The sequence below is a fragment of the Lithobates pipiens genome, unplaced genomic scaffold (assembly GCF_037356315.1).
Source record: "Lithobates pipiens isolate NorthernLeopardFrog02 unplaced genomic scaffold, aLitPip1_a1.2 Scaffold_25, whole genome shotgun sequence".
Classification (NCBI taxonomy): domain Eukaryota; kingdom Metazoa; phylum Chordata; class Amphibia; order Anura; family Ranidae; genus Lithobates; species Lithobates pipiens.
Window position 1 is genome coordinate 185,200,638 of NW_027507787.1, and position 9,759 is coordinate 185,210,396.

At 46.6% G+C, this 9,759-nt stretch overlaps 1 protein-coding gene across 1 annotated transcript in view; it reads right to left on the reverse strand.

Moving 5' to 3' along the window:
- PDCD11 (programmed cell death 11) overlaps positions 1–9,713 on the reverse strand; it is an 87,552-nt gene extending 77,839 nt beyond the window's left edge. Inside the window, exon 1 of the mRNA XM_077455274.1 lies at positions 9,570–9,713. The gene's annotated coding sequence lies outside the window, so the exon portion shown is untranslated. The remainder of the gene's footprint in view (positions 1–9,569) is intronic.
- Positions 9,714–9,759: the final 46 nt, after the last annotated feature.

A 9,759-nucleotide genomic window follows, 5' to 3' on the forward strand; every position in this document is an offset into this window, starting at 1 on the left:
TCACTGATCCTGCGTGCAGAGACAATGGCAATCAGAAACACGGTTTTTAATGTGAGAAACCTAAGGGAAGCCTCCACAAGAGGCTCAAAAGGCCCTTTTGTTAGAGACTGTAGGACTACCGACAAATACCATCTAGGAAAAACCTTAACAGGAGCTGGCCTAGATCTTTTAAGAGCTCTAAAGAACCTGATCACCAGCGGATCTGAGGCCACAGATTTTTCTAAGAACACCGTCAGGGCTGCTACTTGCACCTTCAGGGTACTAACTGCCAGTCCCTTGTCTGCACCATCTTGTAAAAACTCCAAGATGGAGACAAGGCTCCCTGTCACCTGGGCGGCTGACAAACACCAAGTTTCATAACGCTTCCAGACCTTAGAATAAATGGCCCTCGTAACCCTTTTCCTACTTGCTAAAAGGGTCGAGATCAAACGGTTGGAAAACCCCTTGCTCCTAAGGAGCTGCCTTTCAGAAACCAGGCCGTGAGAGCCAGGCTGGCCACTCCTGGATGGTTCACTGGGCCCTGCAACAACAGATCGTGTCTGAGGGGCAGACGCCAACAAGGCTTGATTGCCAGGCCTAGAACTGTCGAAAACCAAGCCCTTTTTGGCCAAAAGGGCGTGATTAGAATAACTGGTACCTTCTCCCTCTGAATTTTTCTTAAAATTAACGGGATTAACTGAAATGGGGGGAAAGCATAGCAAAGACGAAATTCCCATGGATAAGCTAGCGCATCTGTGCCCAGCGAGCCATCGCGACTGTCCAGGGAAAAGAACTGGGGAACCTGGGCGTTCACCCTTGAGGCGAACAGGTCTACTTCTGGTAAACCCCATTTTCCGGCAATCATTGTGAATACCTCCGGGTTTAGAGACCATTCTGCTTCCCGAATAGCGTTTCTGCTTAGGAAGTCCGCTACCCTGTTTAGATCCCCTTTTAGGTGGACTGCTGATAGGGATAACAAATGTTTTTCCGCCCACCGAAGAATCTCCATGGCCAGTACCTGAAGCGACCTGCTTCTTGTACCCCCCTGTCTGTTTAAATAAGCCACTGCCGTGGCATTGTCTGTTAGGACCTGGACGTGATGGGACTGCAGTTCCTGAACAAACAACTCCAGAGCTAAGGCAATCGCCTTGAGTTCCCTCCAGTTTGAGGACCTTATTGTCTCCTCTTTGGCCCAGGACCCCTGAGTGAAACGTGTTCCTAGATGGGCTCCCCACCCCCAGGAACTGGCGTCGGTTGTTAGTCTTTTCCCGACTGGAAAAGCCCAGACTAACCCTTCCGATAAGACCTCCTGTCTTTTCCACCACCATAGGGACCTTTTTACCTGGGTTGACATTCTCACCTCTGCCTCTAGGGATGCCACTGTGTGATCCCAAGATTTTAGAAGGAAAGCCTGCAGACACCTGAAATGCATTCTTGCCCACTGGACTGCTGGCATTGCTGAAGTCAGAACTCCCAAAGCTGACATAACCTGTCTTACTGTCAGATTTTGGCTGGTCTGTAATAAAGACACTGCACCGGAAATCCTGTCCTTTTTGTCTAAGGGAAGGAAGATTTTTTGCTCCACCGAATTTATTAGAAACCCTAAAAACCGAATCTCCTGAGATGGGTTTAGGGACGACTTTTGGAGGTTCAAAATCCAACCCAACGCCTCCAGATGGCTGCGAGCTTTGCCTAGATTGGTCTGCAATTCCTCGCTGGATGGGGCGAAAAACAGCAGATCGTCTAAATAAGGAATAACTGCGATTCCCTGAAGACGCAGTGGCGCTAAAGCTTCTGCCATTATTTTGGTAAAAATTCGGGGAGATGATGACAGGCCGAAGGGTAGGGCCCTGAACTGGAGATGATGAACCATACCCCCCAACCTCACCGCCAGCCTGAGAAACTTCTGAGACTGGGGAGAGATCGGAACATGTAGGTATGCGTCTTTTAAATCTACTGACGCCATAAAACATCCTGGCGTCAACAGGTTTCTGACCGAAAAAATTGAGTCCATTTTGAACTTCCTGTACCTTATGGACTCGTTTAAAGGTTTTAGGTTGAGAATCAACCGAAACGTCCCTGTCGGTTTCTTTACTAGGAAAACATGGGAATAAAACCCCTCCTGCTGTTCTTGCAGGGGTACCTGTACTACTACGCCCTGTTGCATCAGTTCCTCTAGAGAGGACTTCATGGCCAGGGCCCTTACTGGATCCCGCGGGGTGTTGGTAATCAGGAACCTTTTTGGGGGGTCGTTGACAAACTCGAGTGAGTAACCCTGCGCGAGAGTGGTCAGGATAAACTGATTTGAAGTTAACCCTGACCACTGCGGAAGAAATTCTTGTAGTCTTCCGCCCACCCGCAGAGACGAGTCATTGCGATTTTTCGGCCTGTGTAGGAGGACGGAAGAGAATTCCGCCTCTACCCTTCGGCTTCGGGGCGGACCAACTTTTCCTTCTCCCTTGCAACTTGCTGTCCTGATCCTGAGTTTTTTGAGGTCGAAAAAGACGCTTTGGTACCTGCTTTTTCTTTTTGACCGGAAAGGATCTCTTTTTATCGGCTGTCCTGTCAAGAATATTATCGAGGTCAGAGCCGAAGAGCAAGTCTCCTGAAAAGGGTAACCCACACAGCTTATTCTTTGAAGCCGAGTCACCCGGCCAGGTTTTAAGCCATAAGGCTCTTCTTGCAGCATTAGTTAGAGCTGCTGACCTGGCCGATATCTTAATTGCCTCAGCTGAGGCATCTGCAACATAGGCCACTGCCGTAATCAGGGTAGGAAAAGAATCTAAGATTTCCTGTTTAGGGGAATCTGCAGCTATATGTGACTTTAACTGGTTAATCCAGTATTCTAAATTTCTGGCTACACACGTTGTGGCCATTGCTGGTTTTAAATTGCTCATAACTGATTGCCATGATCTCTTGAGCAAAAGATCCATGCGTTTGTCCATCGGATCTTTCAAAACTCCCATATCCTCAAAGGACAGATCTGTGGACCTTGAAACCTGGGAAAAGGCGGCATCCAGTCTGGGCACCTTGTTCCATACTGCTGCAGGGTCCTCCTCGAAAGGAAAACGCATTTTGTGGGCTTTGGAGAAAAAGGGCTTTTTCTCTGGATCCTGCCATTCTTTCCTAATGGCCTCAGAGATGACCGGATGAACTGGGAATGTTCGGCCCTTAGGCTCATCCAACCCAGCATACATGCGGTCATGGAGTGATAATTCCTTTTTCTCCTCACTTAAACCAAGCGTAGCATGAATGGCTTTAAGGAGCCCATCGACCTCTTCAAGGGACAGTTTGAATTTAGAGGGGGCTACCTCAGAATCCTCCAACTCCTCTTCCGAATCTTTAACGGAAAGAGCAGTGGACTGCTTTTCCCTATCTGAAGGGTCTTCAGGCAGAGATTCTAACACCGGGATTGAGAGAGACCCCTGGGAAGACTCTGAAGTGGAAGGCTGACTAGCAGCCGGGTTTGCTAGTGAGTCACGAAAATTCTGGATCGTGGCGTACAGCTCCTTCTTTACAGAGGCCACCAGATCCTCACATACAGAGGCAGATTCCTCTTTAACTAAAGAAGTAATGCAGGGACTGCATAAGGTTTTCTTCCAATTTTCTCCCAGCTTGGCCCTGCAAGAAGGACATCTTTTCTTTGGGTCAGAGCTCTTAGCCTATGAAGAAAAAGACAAAAAAGGGAAAAAAAACCAGTCTCAGCTTTGATAGGGATCACCACACAGGTGCACTAAGAAGAAACCAGTCAGCTTCTAGTGCCCAGACAGGCCCCTTGCCACCAGGGGGGAAAAAAGAAAGGAGAGAGCGAGACCAAACGCCAGGAAATAGAAAAAGAAAGGCAGACTTTAACTGCTGCCTCTTACCTGGGCCTTGCTGGTGCCTGTGCCTGTCCCCACCGCTGCAGACGCTGAATCTTCCATAATCAGCTGTGCAGAGATCCACTTGTGGCTAAACGCCGCCTCCGGAGTCACGCCGTGCAGCTGCACCGGACCAGAAGCGGAAATAGGCACCAGCACCTGTCCTCCCTCCTCCCCCCTGCGTCCACGCCGGAAACGACGTTTCAGCTGACCCGATGACCCGCTCTGTCACTTCCGGCGCGACCGCCGAAAACAAACATGGCGGCGGCACACGCGCGCCGCCGCGCCTACGAACGTGCGGGCCACCGAGTCTTCGGCTCTCTCCGAGCACAAGAGGGGAAGAGGAGCCCGCTTGCTACCGCTGACGAGGCGTGGGTAGGTCGGGAGGACAGCGGGTCTCTAAAGGAGGAAAAAAAGGGAAAGAAGCCTAGTCCCTCAGGAACACCTAAGAGAAACAGACTCCTTCCCAAAAGGTGTTCCCTCCGGGCCGGAGGAAACACAAAAACTGATGTGTGGTAGGGAGGCGCCTCCCTTTAAAGTCTGGAGGAAGAAGGTGTTTCCTAACGAGGAGGGTGGAGTCGCTATCTCTCAGGTGCTGTCCTGAAAGACGCCTTGGGAAAGTTACTTAAAAAATTACCTCTCTTTTTCGATCTTCACGTCGGTGCCAAAATATTAATGTGTCTTTGTTACTTACACGGTCCACACACTTCTAGTTTAATATCGTTTTATTTAGCAAAAACAGATATGCAAAGACATAAAAAGTATGAAAAACATGAACCACATCATTATTGAAATAGTCAGAGACAAGGTAATAGGACGCATATACACCCAATGATATACAATCATATGAGATGACATACAGTCCAGGACCAACAGTAACATTGAACACTGAAGTGGAAGGAGTCTAATATCTAGTCCATAAAATCAAGTATAACTAGGTGTAACCTTGGGTCATCATAAGTAACAAAAATGTTTGACTAGATGATGGTTTCGCTCTACACACTTCTAATTATACACGGTACATCAAATCTTATGATGCGGCACTGCATTCAATATGCATTATAGCAGTGATGGCGAACCTTGGCACCCCAGATGTTTTGGAACTACATTTCCCATGATGATCTACTACACTGCAGAGTGCCAGAGCATCATGGGAAATGTAGTTCCAAAACATCTGGGGTGCCAAGGTTCGCCATCACTGCATTATAGAGTATATTATAATATATTGAATGCGCCATAAGATTTTAAAAACAGGCATACCTTGAGAGAAGATAAGAACAAGGAGGGCACAGAAATGTAATAATAATGAATGAATATTTCTTCATTAAATATCAAGTTTTATTCATTTCTGCGCCCTACTTAAGTAAGTGGTCAGATACGGGTCTTCACAGTCTTAGTCTAGGTTCACACTTGTGCGATCTCAGACACCGCGTGTGATCTCAGACATCGCGTGCGATCTCAGACATCGCGTGCGATTCGCACCCGCACGGCAGGGCCGATCACATGCGATGTCTGTGCGGTGCGAGTACAGCTATACAATTGGCTGAACTTGCATTGGATTCGCACAAAGAAGGTGCAGGGACTTTTTTTCTCCCCGCACTGGAATCGGATTGTATGTGTGTTCTCACCCATGCAATCTGATTCCTGTGCAAGTTCACAGTTCGCACTGCAATCTGTGAACCAATCTAGGGGGGGTGTCATTAACATTTTATTGACACCCGCAGCGGTTTGCAAAGGGTAGTGTGAACTGCATGCGAGAGATGCGATGCAGGAACCACATACACTGTCTGAAAATTTATTTGACCAAGAAGTTTTCTGCTCTGCTCGTTCAAATTTTCTGGTCACTGTGATCTAAAATAAACGTTGATTTAACCCCACTAACAATTATAAAATCGAACGAACGATCTTAACATACCGTATATACTCGAGTATAAGCCGAGATTTTCAGCCTCTTTTTTGAGGCTGAAAGTGCCCCCCTCGGCTTATACTCGAGTCATCGCTGTCTGCCCGCTCGATCAGCGTGTCGAGCAGACAGACAGCGGCCATTCTATTCAAAAGCCGCGCCTCCGGCTCCGCCTTCGCCTGTGATAGGCGGAACACTGAATTTCCCAGCAGCCTGTGTTCCGCCTATCACGGACATCGTATCATCCTCGTACTACGGACGAGGATGATACGACGTCTGTGATAGGCGGAACACAGGCTGCTGGGAAATTCAGTGTTCCGCCTATCACAGGCGAAGGCGGCGGCGCAGCTTTTGAATTTTACAATGGCCGCCGACGAAGAGGGCACGGGACGGAGGCAAGGCAAGGCACGGCACGGGACGGGACGGGACGGGGGCAAGGCAAGGCAAGGCACGACACGGGACGGATGCAAGGCAAGGCACGGCACGGCACGGGACGGAGGCAAGGAGGCAAGGCACGGGACGGAGGCTCGGGACAAAGGTAGGCTGGACACACACACACACACACACACACACACACACACACACACACACACACGGATGGATGGAGACACACACAGGGATGGATGGATGGATGGATGGAGACACACACACACAGGGATGGATGGATGGATGGATGGAGACACACACACACAGGGATGGATGGATGGATGGATGGAGACACACACACACAGGGATGGATGGATGGATGGACACACACACACACAGGGATGGATGGACGGACACACAGGGATGGACGGACACACAGGGATGGACGGACACACAGGGATGGACGGACACACACACAGGGATGGACAGGCATGTCTCACCCTCGGCTTATACACGAGTCAATAAGTTTGCCAGTTTTTTTGGGGGTAAATTGGGGGCCTCGGCTTATATTCGGGTCGGCCTATACTCGAGTATATACGGTAAATGTTTTTTTGAAGGAAGGCATTGTTTTTGCATGGCCAGCTTAAGAGACAGCAGGAGATGGTATCTTATCAAGCTACCTTCCTATGACAAAAGGAGTCTGTTCTATATAATATATTACACTTCTGTCTGAAAATTGGCAAAACAGTCTTTCGCACCCCCCCCCCCCCCCTTAACCACTTCCGGACCGCTCCGCCGATCATTTGACATTAAACACTGTTGTTATGACAGCAGATAGCTGCCATACCCCCGGTATTTTCTTCAGCAGCGGGTGGTCTGCTTTAAGATAAAGGTTGGTCTCTGCAGCAAGATCACTTTTATCAGCGGCAGGAGAAGTGTGCACCCCATTCCCATCGCTTACTGAAACCATCAGTAGCAGCAGAGACGATCCGATCCTTTCCCCTGCTTGGCACTAAGTCAAGTAAGGGAATGACAGCCCCCACTCGACCCTGTGAGGTACCGCCACGATCATTAGAGCGAGAGCAATAATTCTAATACAAGAGGGACCTCCTCTGTATCTCAAAACTGGTAACCTGTAGAAATGTTTAAACATCACCTATGGAGAATTTTTAAGTGCTAAAATTTGTCGCCATTCCACAAGCGGTGCAATTTTGAAGCGTGACATGGTAGGCATCAATGTACTTTTACCCTTAAAAATCTCCATAGGCAGCGTTCAAAAAAATTCTACAGGTTGCGTGTTTCTGAGTTACAGAGGAGGTCTAGGGCTAGAATTATTGCTCTACCAATCGCGGCGATACCTCACGTGTGATTACTCATTTACACGTCCGCTTCTGCACGCAGCTCGGCGGGACAGGGCGCGTTTAAAAAAAATAAAATAATAAATAATCTTATTTAAACTTTTATTTTTACACTCTTCTTAAAAAAAAAAAAAAAAAGGGTCACTTTTATTCCTATTACAAGGAATGGAAACATCCCTTGTAATAGAAAAAAAGCGTGACAGGACCTCTTAAATATGAGATCTGGGGTCAAAAAGACCTCAGATCTCATAATTACACTAAAATTCAATAAAAAAGTAAAAAAAAAAATTAAAATAAAAAAAAAAACACATTTTGACGTTGCTTCTAACCTGTAATGGTATGGAGATCTTCCCCTCACTCGTCTCCATGTCCTGTTAGGGAGATGAGACGATCGCCTCTGCCGCTACCGGTGGCTCCGGTAAGCATTGGAGTGCACCGGAGCGCAGTGGGAGTGGGGTTCCTCTCCCACTGCCGATAAAAGTGATCTAGTGGCGAATCTGCCACAGATACCATTTTTATCTTGAAGCAGAGCGCCCGCTGAAGAAGAGAATACCAGGGTTATAGCAGCTAGCTGCTGCCATAACAACGATACTCCTCTTCAAAGTACTGATGTATAACAGTGGGCGGTCTGGAAGTGGTTAAAGTGTTTAATCCTCGAAAAAAAAAAAAAAAAAAAAAAAACACTGACGTCATCCGTACGTTCCTCTGCCATCCGCAGCCTGCTATCTGTCTCCTCTGTGCTCTCTCCCCTCCCAAATAATTTTCATAATATCCCCCCTGTGTTCTAATCCTGTGTGTCTCTGCGCGAGTAATTTATAATAAAAAAAAAAAAACACACAAAAAAGTCTGCTATACCTCATTTCACAGCTCTTCTTAGCGATCACATCATTGTCTCTCTCTCTCTCTCTCTCTCTCTCTCTCCTTTCCCGGGTGATGTCAGAGGGGGACTCTCAGCCCTGCCCACTGCATCTATCAGGCGGGAGAGAAGAAAGCCAGCCAATCATCATGAGATCGCTGAGAAGAGCCCAGAATTTAGGTATAGCAGACTTTTTTTATTTTTATAAATCACTCACACAGGATTAGAACACAGAGGGGATGGTATGAAGATGTGAAAGTGGCTTAACAATTACTTTAAATGAAAAATGTGATCTCTGAGTCTGATATATTTACCAGATTCAACCTCTAATAGTATATACGGTATACCTCTTCTAATAGTATATACGGTATACCTCTTCTAATAGTATATACGGTATACCTCTTCTAATAGTATATACGGTATACCTCTTCTAATAGTATACGGTATACGGTATACCTCTTCTAATAGTATATACGGTATACCTCTTCTGTCTGTTATTCGGAGTGGGATTAGAGATTTTGCTCCCTAACCATAATTGGTTATTACAACTGCATATAGATATTTTAGATTTTTTTTTAAAACTTTACCTATTAACTAAAATAATACACCACACTTTTTTAAGGGCATTATCCAAATAACAATAATCCTTGAAAATAATCGTTAGTTACAGCCCTATACTGAACTCATTTTTAAAAATGAAGCATTTACAGTATAACTAAAGGCAAACCTAATATTATTTGCATTGAATAGGGTGAAGGGGGTTTAGAACATCTGTCACAATTTGATTGTGGTGTCCCCATTAAGGAGATTCCCCCTCTTTATTAGTCATGTGCACCATTATCAACCCGAGTGAAAGAAATTAGTAAAAAAAAATGTCACCAGAACAATAATAAAAGGGGGAATCTTCTAATGAGGACACTACTGTTGATGACAACCAGTGATTTCTTCAAGTTAGAGGTGAATTTTCACTTCCTGCTTTGGTTACGGGACAGGAAGTGGAGCGAAATCTCCCCAATGTGACACAGATGACAAAAAGTTTTGCGTTTTCTGCCAGTTGCAGTGTGAGCAGAAGCATTCCCTGTTCAAGTCTTCTCATCTGATGACTCAAAAAAAAAATCTCTAATTCTGCTCGCAGAAACTGATGGTTACAGATAAGGGTGATAAGATCAAAAAAAAAGCTGGGCGCCAGTCTACCAAGCACTTCTTATAAAGAACAAATTATGACAGCTCTTCCATACACTACTCACCCAAGGCGACAGGGATTTAAAGAAAGCCGCGATCTCCCCACTCACTGATCAGCTCCCTCACAGATACAGAGCACCGATCATACCCACGTGTGGCAGCCTGGCATTTCACCCGGAAGTACAACTATGGAGGCTCTACGTAACGGGAACTTCCTATCACGAGGGTCCGCCAATGGCGTGACCTTCCTAGGCT